At 38.3% G+C, this 14,344-nt stretch overlaps 1 long non-coding RNA gene across 1 annotated transcript in view; it reads left to right on the plus strand.

Moving 5' to 3' along the window:
• LOC105854183 overlaps window positions 1-1,794 on the plus strand; it is a 77,608-nt gene extending 75,814 nt beyond the window's left edge. Inside the window, exon 3 of the long non-coding RNA XR_001145883.1 lies at window positions 1,755-1,794. This is a non-coding gene — a long non-coding RNA (uncharacterized LOC105854183). The remainder of the gene's footprint in view (window positions 1-1,754) is intronic.
• Window positions 1,795-14,344: the final 12,550 nt, after the last annotated feature.

Raw genomic sequence — 14,344 nt, forward strand, 5'->3', positions numbered from 1 at the left:
AGTGGGGAGCAGAACAGGCAGATGGACGAAGTACACTGCTGAGGGGAGCAGCAGGCGGGTCAGGAAAGGTCTGCCTCGCCATGTGGATCTCCTCTGGGGCGGGCGGGAATTGAACTCATGCAGAAGTGGCTTTATCTTCTCAGTGCTGTGCTTTAACCCGCTGCGCCACCAGGGAGGGCCAGAACATCTATTTTTTATTGAGGTAATATTGATTTCTATATAGCACTGTGTAAGATTCGGGTGTATGGCTTTATACTTCAACATACAACATAACAAACACCATCCTTTGTTATTTTCTTTTAATTTAACTTTTTGATTGAGGTAACATAGGTTCACAAAGCTGTAGATGACTTAGGGGTACAGACCAGGAATTTTAGCATAAGCCTCTCTTAACAGCTACATCAGCAAGGTCTGAGGAAAACAACTCCTATAGGCCACTTAAAAAAATAAAAGTCAATGGAAGATATCAAATGGATTTTGAATCTAAATATTCTTTGAAAAAAAAAAATCTTTCTTGAATTGGCAGCTCAAAAGAATCAAGCAGATAGCATGACAATAACATAGGCATAGTCAACATTCTTTGGTTGGTTTGGAACTGTTTTATTAAGAGAGTGCCAGAAATTCCAGTTTTAAAAAGTGTGGCCTGAATTCAACATTCTTTACTTCTGTCCCCGAACTGGCCATCTGCCAGAGAATGACATGCTTTAAAGGACAAAATAAGAATGGATCCTCTCTGCTCTTCAGACCCAAGCTCCGAGCTTCAGAGCAAAAACTCGCAGGAGCCTTAAACTTAAACTTGGTCACTTTTAGCAGGCCAGAAACTGAGAGGAAGGAAAAGGCAACATAAAGCTGTCCTGAGCCTCTGCTCTCCGTGAGTCTAATGTTGCTTGGTCTACAGAACAATCACAACAATAAAATGCAGTGTGTCGTGGGGTCCCCTCTGAAAGAATAAAACTGGAAGCCTGTCTGTCATGCTGAACACTGAACCAGAAGCTTACACTGCGGGGTTCGGTGCCTTGGGCCTCGCTGCATCCACAAGCCAGGCAGACAGATGCACGGCCTTTGACAAAGCCAAGAGATGGGCATTTCAAAAATAAAATCATCTCCCAATTACAGGGAACCCTTCCTCCCCGGGACCCCACGGCACTCTATCAACCTAAATTGGAATCCTGTCTACTGAGCTGCCTTCAATGCAGCCACTCCAGTATAAATTGGATCAAATGCTCTCAGATTAATTCCTGGAAACCTATATTCATCTTTGTATATCTTTATTACAAAACTAGCCACAAGACTGCTCTACAATTTTCATTACCAGAACGGCTTGCAGAGCTGGATTACGCCATGGTTTATCCCTCTGTGACCCCAAACCATCTTGTTAGCCCCATTATTGTATATTCATGCCACACACCTGAGCCCAAGATAATAAGAGAGAGTGAATGAGGGGATGGGTGTATTTTATTGCATTTGGTGCAAAAGCTCCTCTGCAAGAACATTTAACCTGCTGTAGTCGCCCCTCGAAGTCCATGTCTCCCTCCCATGTTCTGCTTGTGTCTCTACCCCGAGGACCCTCTCAAGTATCCCCAAACTGAAGGAAGTGACGATAAACTAAGGCATGCCTGGACTTCTCAGGGGTGGTTGTGCCTCATTTCCAAAACTGCAGCTAGGAACACTTGGATTTTCTTGGTCTGGGTAAGGGAACAGAACGCACAGGACACTTGGCTATAGTTGTGTTTGATTAAAAATGTTTGTTTCAGGCCCTCCCTGGTGGTGCAGCGGGTTAAAGCACAGCACTGAGAAGCCAGCGCCACTTCCTCATGAGTTCGATTCCCGCTTGCCCCGGAGGTGACCACATGGCGCGGCAGACCTCTCCTGACCCGCCCGCGGCTCCCCTCAGCAGTGTACTTCGTCGATCTGCCTGTTCTGCTCCCCACTCTGTCTCTGGTGAAGCCTCTCACCCTCCACATCTCTGGCCTGTACCCCAGTTTTGTATGAATAAATAAATCTTTAAAAAAAATGTTTGTTTCAGACAACTATAAATTAGATATATACTGCAGGGGAGGGAGAAAGGGATCAAAGCGAGGGTGGGAAGAGCACAGGAGACTACATAGATGGTGCATGGGTGAATTAATGGTCGGAATTCTATGGGGACCACAAATGAGAAAAGAAAACACACATTGGACAACAATGAAAAATGATGTAAGATATATAAAATAAACATGTTTAATAAAAAAAGTTTGTTTCAGTGAAGTGTTGTTCTCAGAACCCTGTCTAAGAGTGGAAGGTGTCAAGTAGCGTTAGCTTTATGATGATTATCATCATCTATTAGATTACTAAATATCGATATAGATAACAGACCCACTATTATGTTAGAGTTAAATGGTTTATTTTACACCAGCTTGGTCATTTCTCTCTCTTTTCATTATGAACATACATATTATAACATATAATTCTGTATACATGTTATAAGACATATATTATGCTATATATTGCATTATGTTTGTACACAGATCCACGCACACATATAATTTAGGTGTAGCTCTCTATCCCCCACCACATAGCTGTAGTCTAGTAATACTTAGAATAACTGTCCAAACCATTTCCCCACTCCCCTGTCTGTCTCGCTTCCTCCCCCTCTGTTTTCAGAAATAATTCCAGCTTGATCCTTAAGACAAGAAGAATCTAGAATGATCTACTGCTTATATATTCTAGGGAAACTTGAAAACTTTTATTTTCTTTTCACTTTTCACTAAATGTGATGTTAAAATTAAAAAAAAATCATATGTAGATGGTCATTGATCATGGCCATGCTTTGCTTCAGTTCCTTTAAAACACACACACACACACACACATTTTGTTATTTCTATTGCTCCAAGAAATGATTTGCAATTTCATGCAGATGGGTTAGTATACCCACATTGTACTTGGACCTTAGATCCTTTCAGTAACACACCTGGTCATCAGATTATTTAAAATCATCTTCACCAAGTAGGAACAGCATATTGTAACTCATGCATCTGGGAACTGCTACACACACACACACAACACACTCTCTTTCTCAAATGAGAATCTTCTTTGTAACAAGATCCTTAGGTTATCTGTATGCACTTTAATGTTAAGAGTCTCTGACTATGGGATCTTAAAATTACCTATTTCAGGGGCCTCCCTCTGACTCAAGAGGTTAACTCACAGCACTATGAAGCTATCTGTGGCCACAACAGCCCGAGTTTGATCCCTGGCCAGGGAGCTGACCCATATGTCTCGCCCACTGCTCTCCTCAGCAGTGTATTTTAGTTGACCTGCCTGTTCTGCTCCCCACTCTGTCTCTGGTGAATCCTCTGGCCTGTACTCCAGTTCTTGTATGCATAAATAAATAATTCTTAAAAAAAAAAAAAAATAAGTGACCTGGCCCTCCCTGGTGGCACAGCAGGTTAAAGCACTGCACTGAGAAACTAAAGCCACTTCCGCATGAGTTCGATTCCCGCTTGCCCCGGAGGTGACCACATGCGTGGCAGACCTCTCCTAACCTGCCCACTGCTCCCCTCACCAGTGTACTTCGTAGATCTGCCTATTCTGCTCCCCACTCTGTCTCTGGTGAAGCCTCTCACCGCCCCTGAGCCTCTGGCCTGTACCCCAGTTCTGTATGTACAAATCAATAAATCTTTAAAAAATAAATTAATTAATTAATTAATAAGTAAGTAAATAAATAAATGACCTATTTCAAGATTATTCTCATATCTGCTAAATCAGATCCTTTGAGATCAGGAACCAGAACCTATGCATTTTGAAATTTTGTAGATGATAAACAGCCAGACTAGGACTCACTGTGTTGGTAAGATTTGACTGTGGGGCTTCTAACAGGTATCTTGACAGAGTAAGTCCTCCGGTACCCAGGCACTTCCCTTTTGTCATCCCTCTGTTTGGATATGGACAGTGGGTGAAGCAGTCTTTCAGCTCCACATCATTCTCCCACTGCAACTAAGTCAAGTACCACCAAGTGCCTTACTTTCTTATGACTTCTTTATTTTTTTAAAAAAATATTTCTTTATTTATATATACAAGAACTGGGGTACAAGCCAGAGGTGTTGGGGGGAGAGAGGGTTCACCAGTGAAAGAGTGGGGAACAGGAGGATTGACTGAAATATACTGCTGAGGGGAGCAGCAGGTAGGTTAGGAGAGGTCACCACATTGGCAGGAGATGGAACTCGTGCTGCAGTGGCTATAGATAGCTTCATAGTGTTGTGCTTTAACCTGTTGCACCAACAGGGAGGGCCCTGACTTCTCCTTTAACCCTCAAGAGAGTGCACTATGACTATTGATCCCCTCATGCTCACCTCTACCATCACTGCCCTCAAGGTACCTCTGAAGACCCCCAGCTCAGGTTCAGTTACTCCACCACCCACACCCTCCTCAATAGTCACCTTTGCCCTACTCATCCTCCATCTTCTTCATTTGGATTTTAAACCTTCTATTGTGCACTTGTCTTGGTCCGGGCCTTCAACATGAGCTATTAAGAAGTGGGCTCTCTGGAGGGTAAGTAGGATTTGAGGTTCTGGGGGTGAAGCCCTCATGAATGAAGTGCCTTGAAGGGAGCTTACTGGGAGAACTGACTTTGCCTCTCTGTTCTCTGTCTTGTGAGGCTATAAGGAAAAGTGTCTCACCAGAACTAAACTGTTCTGGCACATTGACATCAGGCTTCCAGCCCTTAGAACTGTGAGAGATACATTTCTATTGCTCACAAGCCAGTCTGTCCTTTTAGCAGTCAGGATGGACTAAGGTGGCACTCACTCACACACTTCAGTGAACTGCATGCATTTTTGTGTATCTGATTATTTAAAAAACTGAAACTGAAATCCTCTTATTCTATTACTTAGTAAATTCTATTACTTATTGTCATGTTCTACCTACCACTTAACATGTTATGGGTTAACCAATGTTCAGAACCTCTTTCATGGTACTAGTGAAAGGAGAATAAAACTTTAGAAAGCACCCAGGAGCCGAGCTAATTTGCCCCTAAAAGAACTTAGGAGAAGCAGCAGGTTCCCAGAACTATTTAAAAACCAGAGGTTCATTCTCGGAAACTGCATCGGTTGTGGGCTAAGACCTTCAGCAATCTCGCTGCTCTGGGCACAAATGATTTGTGCTCTGTTTTATTGTTTCTCCTGTGTGCTGATTGGTTTTGATTCATTACATAACACAGAGCTCATGAGAAAAGTCATTTTTCAAGTTAACAGGTGCATGATGAAATTAGATTAAAGTTTTGCAAATTTGCAGGTGGAAAAACATCAACATGGGGCCAATAGAAGAGATCCTGAGCAAGAAAAATAAAAGAGGGCCACATTTTGAAACTTGCCTTTTGGGGGGATGTGGATATTGCCCCTTAATATGGAAGGGAAATCGCCACTCTGCCTTCTTCCACAGCTATTCACGCTAGTGTTCCCCTGGAGCTTTTCTTGTCTTGCCCTTTCTCTGGACGGGAGCCTGACTCTGGGCCCTGTTGTCTCTAACTCATGCCGTGGGGCTCTCAGGTTCAGTAGGCAGAGAGCTGTGTGACCCCGAGGCCGTGTGAGTGTAGCTCGCTGGAGACGCTGCGTGCCATTCAATTCCTCTAAGCCCTGACCAGCTCAGACCCCGATCATTGTGTTCCTTTCCTGTACCTAGAGTAAAATATGGCAGGCTTTACCATGGGAGATGTGCACACAAGACAGATTTTCAGGATGATTGGAAGCCAAGCCTCTTCTTCCGTCCCTATTCATTTATTTTTGTCTTTCTCTCCTGACTCCTTATTTTACCTGATATTTTTCTTGATCATCCCCTCCATTTTTCTAATTCGCTTTTCTATATACATGTGTCTGACCACTGAAATGACTACAACACCCATTGGGAGGAAAAAACACCACAGCACTAATTTTTTTAAAGCTTTGTTAAAAAACAATCCCCTTTTAAGCAGTGACAGCTAGGACTCCGTAATCTGTACATACAATTTAATCCTTTAAAGAATCAGCAGGGTCCACATCAATCAAGAGCCTTCATCAACTTGTAAAAACAATATTTTGATTCAATCAGATTCAAAGCCCTGAAATTCTCAGCTAATTAATGCAGGGTCACTCAGGGGCTGTACAATGGTGGCTGGAACAGCGGTCAAATATTTACCCTTGGCATACACACGAGTTTGCATCACCCGAGGATCTGAGCGATGGGCAGGAATAGATAATGTACCCATGGCTGCAGCAGGTTTCATCTGGCACATGTATTTGGATAAATAATTACAGCAGTTGAAGAAAGAAGAGAAATCATTCTTCCATTGTCACAGATGCACACACAGAAGTAAGTCTGTCAAGGTAAGCGGACAGGGGCAGCCAGTGCACCAGGGAATGGTTTTGACATTCCAGTTTGCCCAAGCAGAGAGGTAAAACATGCACTCCTTCCTGTAACATTCAAGGTAAATGACCAGTTTAAGGTTTTACAGTGCATTAGGCCTACACTCTAATAAATTTTCTCTGGTTTGCACTTTGAGATATTTGGAGACCTTATAAATTTTGGAGGGAGAAGAGTATGGGAACATATGCAAAATCATATGCTTGTTTCTCTGTGTGGCTGCTAAGTACTCTATTATTTAATATACACATAAAATCCTTTATTTTACTTCAGATACAACAAGAGAAAAAACATCAGGATAACTCATATCTGATTTTTAAAAAATAAGTTCGCTTTCGCCTCTTAAACATAGAAGTTATGTAGGTACTCTGGGATGAAGGACAGGCAAAAATTCTATCTTTGGCCCCTTTCTTTCTCATCTCTTTACTTTTGGTATCTTTTATAAACTTTTAAAATCACACATGGTGATTCTGGTAATACTATAACCTGGTGATACTATAATCGTCATAGCTTTACTGGATACTGTTATTGGGAGATACTTACTAAGGAGTTACGATTTCTCACAACTGCATGTGCATATGTAATTATCGAAAAGTTAAGTGCTTAATTTAAAAACTCATAAATATTGGATAGACACAAAAATGAGCATGTTTTTATGTTAATGATGCACTTCCTTCTGCTCATGTGGCTGTCCATGTCCCCTCCTGTTCTAACCTTCCAAAAGGCTCTACAAAGAGCAAAAAGGAGGGAACCATTGGTGCAGCTCATGTTCTCCTTAAGATTAAGGGGTTGGGAGCTGGACTCCTGTTTCAAAAGCTCTGGATTTATAGAGACATTGTGTATCTATTAGGAAAAAATAATCACTTAAAAGGTAGTCAGCCTCAACCATCTCACACTCGCCACATTGTTACTGCTGTGACCCCTATACATTTTTGTACTCATTATTTTTATAGAGAAAGTATGGCAGTTAGAAACACTTGCAGGTCAAATAAACATATTCTCAATGAGGCCACCATGGTCATTTCAGAGATTTGGAAGAGGCAGATAGTGAGCTTGCCTATTGCTGAGTTTTCTGATTGTTACCAATCACTGTGACCCATCTCAGTGTTGAGTAATCAGCATTGATCACTGTGATAGACCAAATGAATTGGGGCTTTGCTCAAGCTCAGTATAACAAAGCTTGGATTCAGAGGATGCTGCCAAGATTATTTTTTAAACACACAGGCTGGTCTACCTGGGTCTACTTGATAAAACATTTGGACTGAATTAAATAGGCACTTCAGTCAGACTGATTTTTTCCCACTGTATTAACTGACTATTTTGATTTTCTACAGATATTTTAAAACACTCACAGAATCATAGACTCACAGAATTTTTGTACCAAAGGGCTCTTAGAGGTCATAGAGTCCAAAGTTTTCCCCACAGTTTCATAGATAGCAAATGAAAACATCAATGTATTCTCAATAACTGAATGAGAAATACTGAATTTTAGAGTTCAGTTGTTAGGGCTGGTTCCTTATTTGCTCACAAGGTCTCATAGGTTCCAAAATGCTAATATGCATCATGATTCTAGTAGACAGGGATATAATACACAGTTTCTTCTGAATTTATATTCAACACAGTCTTTTTTTTTTTAATTTCTTCCCATCGCAATTCCAATTAACAAGTGTCAAAATGCTATGATGTAGTACAAACTATTTTATTGATAGGGAAACAGAAACTCAAAGAAGGAATGTGTCTTATTCAAAGTTCCTTCCTATTACAGAATTAAAACAAAAACCAAGACCTTTAAATTCCCACTCAAATCTTTTCAACTGATCCAAATGCATTTATACTAATTTTATTATAAAAATTTTCAAACATATTCAAAAGTAAAGAAGAGGCAATAATCTCTATATCCCCATTACCTCGATTTAATTATTCTCCAGATTCTCTCTACCTATCCCTTTTTCTCTCTTACACACAATATATAAAATGTGCAAATTCTTTATAGTCTACATTATGGAATATTTGAATAGCTAGGTATGTATACATACATATACACACATAAATAATATTCTTGGAAAATGTCTAAAATGCTTATATATTAGAAGGAATTAGGTAAAAACAAATTGGCCTTTAGCTTTATAAAGCACCAGTGATTTCATTAGAGGTCTTAACACAGTGATATCTAATTTTATAACTTCTTCCTTATGTATTAGTTAATACTCTTTAGTATAAAAGAATACTTCCTTCATTAGCTGGAAATGTATACACTCCCAGAAATACAACTCATATCAGATGGCCACTCATTTCTTTCCTTTTAGTTGTCAATTTTCAGAGTAAGGAGTCAATTCTAATGGTATTTAATTAGTAGTTGCTTTTGGTTTTCCTCGAACTCTTCTCTCTCTTTTCATTTGAGAGTCACTGGGCTTAATGTTGTTTCAAGCAATTTCATTCCTCATTCTTTTGAATGATTACACTGGACTATTTATTGACAGTTGGAACCCATTCATACTTATTCTTGTGACTTTATGGCATGATTCTTTAGTCTTTGATAGTCTCCTTCCTTCTGGGATAATGTGTGACATCATATATTTCCTGCCATGGAACCAGCCTACCCCTTAAAAAGCTCTCATTCCTTTAAGTGAGGATTGTATTTAAAGAGCACAGTTTTAATACTAGGTATGTTCACAGCTTTTGGGCCTACTTAGTGAACAGCTCGTAGACATAGCCATATGAAGACTTTTCATGAAAACTTTCTCAGCTGGAAAGATTAAATAATTGTCAAACATTTTCAAGAGAAGGAAAATTTTTATTAAAATTGAGGCACAGGCCCACTAGGATAGAGAATAAATAGATGGAATTAATGAGAAGTTAATCTTTATTTATATGCATGATTTCATATTAAATGTGTTAATTCCCCTGAAAGATCTATCTACATCAACATTTCAACTATAGCAGGTGAGAACTAAAATTTAATAATTTCAACTTTGATATAGTATCTGTATACGTAGTATAGTTATGAGTCCTCTGTTAACATCTAAAATCATTTACAGGAACAACACTATTTTTTATATAAGTAGACCCTTGTTATTTTCAAATAGGCTCCAGGAATCAAACTAGAAATTTTTGGAAATTAAGAAAATTTTTTAAAAAACATTATGCTTAGGCCCTCCCTGGTGGCGCAGCGGGTTAAAGCACTGCACTGAGAAGCTAAAGCCACTTCCGCATGAGTTCGATTCCCGCCTGCCCCGGAGGAGACCACATGGCGTGGCAGACCTCTCCTGGCCCGCCCGCTGCTCCCCTCAGCAGTGTACTTCGTTGATCTGCCTGTTCTGCTCCCCACTCTGTCTCACTGCCCCCTGAGTCTCTGGCCTGTACCCCAGTTCTGTATGTACAAATAAATAAATCTTAAAAAAAAAAAACATTATGCTTAAATAGCTATTAGTTCTATTATACAAATTGTAAATGGTAAGTGCTTACATTACCACTGACATTACCAACTAATTATAAAAAAAAAAAATAAGGACCAGAAATTCCTAAAATAGAGAAGCAAGTGGGATCATAGTTTCTTAGAAAAACCAGAGTAAGCAAAAAAGACAAAGTAGCACAAAATCCCTGGAGGAAGGGTATCTTTCTTGTAAATGTTCTGAGGAAGTTCAAAGTTCCAGGTACAAGACTAAGCCACATTGGAATAGGAACCCTTCTGAATATATTCTTCAAGTTAGCGTTTGCTCACCTTCTATGAGGTTGTAGCTAACATTCACACATTCACAAATCCCAGGTTCTAATACACTCATTTCCACAAAATCCAAGTGGCTACACATCTCATTCTCATAAATTTACAACATTCTTCTAGTAAGATTCAGGAGGATCAGAAATAAGGCCTAAATCTAATGATAACTACATATTGTCCAGATTTCCCATGGAGTCCAACTCTTGCCTTGAGGTGGATATCAAATGACACATAGCAGGAGAGCTTAAGCAGCCATATAAAATCCACATGCTGAGATTTGGGGATTAGTTCCAGGAACTAACAACCTCGTGAAGTTCCAGTCATGACTGTACTGCCTTGTTTTAAATAAAATGTATTATTTGATTAATCCAAATATATTAAGCTATGTGATTCACTTATTGTGTTACTCTTAGAATTGCAACTGCAGGGGATTAGGGAGTGTCTAAAAACCATAGCTTTCATGACTCTGACATGATCCTGAAAAAGACTTCTGAAACTCTCAACATGTACTGATTATATCTGCACTAACAGCCCCTTTCTTCTCACCTCCTGCCATAACTGCACGTCTCTCTCCCTTCAAAAAGTGAGCCTTTACATAATTTCAAGTTGAAGGGCTCTCCCTTTTAAAACAAAACCCAGAGAATCTAAATTAAATCAAACCTATTAAAAATCTACAAATAATCTTACAAAAAGAAGAACTTTGTGTAAAAAAAAAAATCTTCAGGATCAGGAGTAAAAAGAGTGGACTGAAGACCAGAAGGGTAAGCACATGATCTATTACTATGAAGACTGTGGTGAGGATAGGGGCATGTGATTCAAATTTAGGACTCCAGTGACCTGAGACCTAATGATCAGGCAGAAAATAAAATTGTGAGCCCTTTGTGCTGGGCAGTTAAAATAACTCCCACATAACTTGAAATCCTCAGAGGTTTCACCCATGGTAAAAGTTAGGCAAGAAAGAATTTTTTCCAACCTACTCAAGGGGATAACAATTAAATATATCTTGACCAAATATGGACAGGAAAATGCTGTACCTGCACAGCAAGTCCAAATACCAGAAATTAATGTAGTTCAAAATCCTAGACAAACATGCTCCAATCAAGGAAACAAATGCACTCATTGATAATAAATTCACAATCTGAATTTATAAAATATACAATGAACAAAATCTACCTCAAAGGAGAATCATCAAAAATCACTGAAAAGAATATTATGAACTTCTAGGACTTCCAATATAATCTTACATATATTAGCCAAATTTTGATAGCTGCGATGTGCATGCACATAAGACTATTTAAAACATAGATGAAAGAACAAAGAGCATAGGAAAAGAATAACTCACCATGCAAAATGAATAGACAGATTGAAAACAAATGAAATCAAACTTATTGAAACAAAATAAATTTATAAACTCACCAAAATCTAAAAACTTAGAGTAGACTGGAAATAGTTGAAGATAAAATTAGTGAACTGGAAGATATGTCTGAAGAACTTTTCTAGAGTACAGAAATATTACCTCTGTACAGAGACAAAAATATGAAAAAGAAGTGACTATAAGAAATGACATTTAGAGGTAGAATTCCTAAAATGTATCTTTCTTTTTGCAGAAGAAGAGAGAATGGAACAGAAGACACATTTAAAACAATTGCAGATCATTTCCACAAATAACATTCATAAAGTCTAATAAAATCCAAGCCAGAATCATGATAGTAAAACCTTTCCCTAGACACAATAAATCATACTGTGATTTATTAATCAAATAACTGTGTAAAGACAAAGACATTTCTAAAATGCATGCAATTTACCTTCAGAGGAGAAACACTTAAACAATAGTGGAAGTTGAAAAGCCCACTGAAAGAAATTTTCCAAGATAAAATGACTAAATATAAATTAGACTTTTATAAATAATGGGCAAACATATTTTAGAAACAAGAGTGAAAAACAAGTTTTCCAAATTAGGAAAATGTAAAGGATATGCTTTGAGCATTATTGATATTATACAACCAAAGATAAAGATGTAATCATGCATGGAAGGCATAGAAAGAAGACAATGTGGGGTGAATCTAATGAAACATTGACTTTAAAAAGAAAAATTTGGGCCCTCCTTGGTGGCGCAGCAGGTTAAAGCACTGCACTAAGAAGCTTAAGCCACTTCCACATGAATTCCATCCCCGCCTGCCCCGGCGGAGATCCACATGGTGTGGCAGACCTCTCCTGAACCCTGCTCCCTTCAGCAGTGTACCTCAACGATCTGCCTGTTCTGCTCCCCACTCTGTCCCTGGTGAATCCTCTCACCCTCCACATCTCTGGCCTGTACCCCAGTTCTGTATGAATAAATAAATAAATCTTTAAAAAAAAAAAAAGAAAAATTTGTATAACTAGGTAGACCAAAATAAACCATGTAGCTATAATATATAGTTCAATTAAAGATTCAGAAGTAGAGAAAGCTACTGATTAGATTTGACTTAACACAGTTTTTTTTTTTTAAAGATTTGTTTATTTATTCATACAAGAACTTGGGTCAAGGCTAGAGATTTGAGGAATGAGAATATTCACCAGAGACATAGTAGGGAACAGAACGGGCAGATCTACTGAAATACACTCCTGAGGGGAGCAGTGGGCAAGACAGGAGAGTTCTGCTGTGCCATGTCACCTCCCTGGCCAGGAATAGAACTATTCCATAATGACTGACCTAATAGCACTGAGATTTTAACCCCTGAGCCAATAGACAGGTCTCAATTAACATACTTTGTATTTAACAGAAAGCATGAAATAACTGAAACAATGTATATAGTTCCAAACTAGTAGTTTATTAAAATAGATTAAGCACAAACAAATCCAAAAAAGACAAGAGAAGAAAGGATCAATATAAACAGTGTTCTAAACCAATGTTACCTCAAGGTATGGTATCACACCTTCTACCGCCATGGTTACCATTACTGCATTGTGAGCTGGTAAATATCATAACTTGTTGTTCTTTGTAAAACTTGAATTGGACAAAAACAGCAGTTTATTATAAAAGTCTTGAAATTATGCATCTAACATTGATTTAAAAGCAAAACCACATTCATTATCACACATAAAACCAAATTTCTGCATGCCTAGCACTCCTAATACACTCATCCTAAATGCCCATAAAACAAAAGTCTTTGAGCTAGGCTATGACATGTTAACTGTATTGAACATTCTCAGCAGACTTTTATCCAATGCACTACTTACCACCTTTATCAGGGTTTGGAACTCTTTCCAATAAACAAAATGTTCCCAGCAGAGAAGCAGTAATTGGGGGATTTGAATGATTTATACATTCTAAAAACACTAAATTTTATAAAAATGAAACACAGCATTTAAAATTCTACTCAGAGGAAACTATCAAAACTAAATATATAATAAGTAAACAAAAAAATGCTTTTTAAAAAAAGCAAAATTTTTATTTTGACAGCCAGAAAACATACATTTAAGTTGTACTATATATATATCTGTACTATATATATATCTGTAGAAGAGACATATTGCTTTAAATGTTTAGAAGGAAAGAAGAGTTAAGTGTAAAAAGCATCTGTTTTTAAAAAGATAAAATATCTCAGAAAGATTTCAGACCTAATTTCATATAAGATTATACATAGTACAACTTAAATATATTTATATACAAATATATTTGTATACAGTCTATATAAATACAGTATATGTTTATATATAGAACATTTTATCAACCAATTACAGAACAGGATACATATTATTTCCAAGTCCAAGTGGAACATTTACAAGAAATGGGACATATACCGGGTTATAAATGATAAAGAAAATATCAATAAACTCTGGGAAGCATCTCTCAAAAAATAAAAGTCATGAGTCAAAGAACATAATCATAACAGAAATTAGCAAATAACTAAACTACCTTTCAAAACTTACAGAATGCAGGTAAAACTGAGTGTAGAATGAGCCCTCCCTGGTGATTAACATGTTAAAGCACAGCACTAAGCAGCTATCTGCTGCCTCTATAGCCAGTTTCTATACGTGGCCAGGGAGGTGACACAGCACCGCTGACTTCTTGGTCCTGACCTCTGCTCCCCTCAGCAGTGTACCTCAGTAGATATGCCTATTCTTCTCCTGCTCTGTCTCTAGTGAATCCTCTTACCCCATCACATCTCTGACCTGTACTCAAGTTCTCATATGCTTATAAAGAATCATAAAAGCTTTTAAATCTAACTACCACTGAATAGAAACATAGGAGTGAGAGGAACGTGTCAA

The sequence above is a fragment of the Condylura cristata genome, unplaced genomic scaffold (assembly GCF_000260355.1).
Source record: "Condylura cristata isolate star-nosed mole 26May11 unplaced genomic scaffold, ConCri1.0 scaffold00028, whole genome shotgun sequence".
Lineage (NCBI taxonomy): Eukaryota > Metazoa > Chordata > Mammalia > Eulipotyphla > Talpidae > Condylura > Condylura cristata.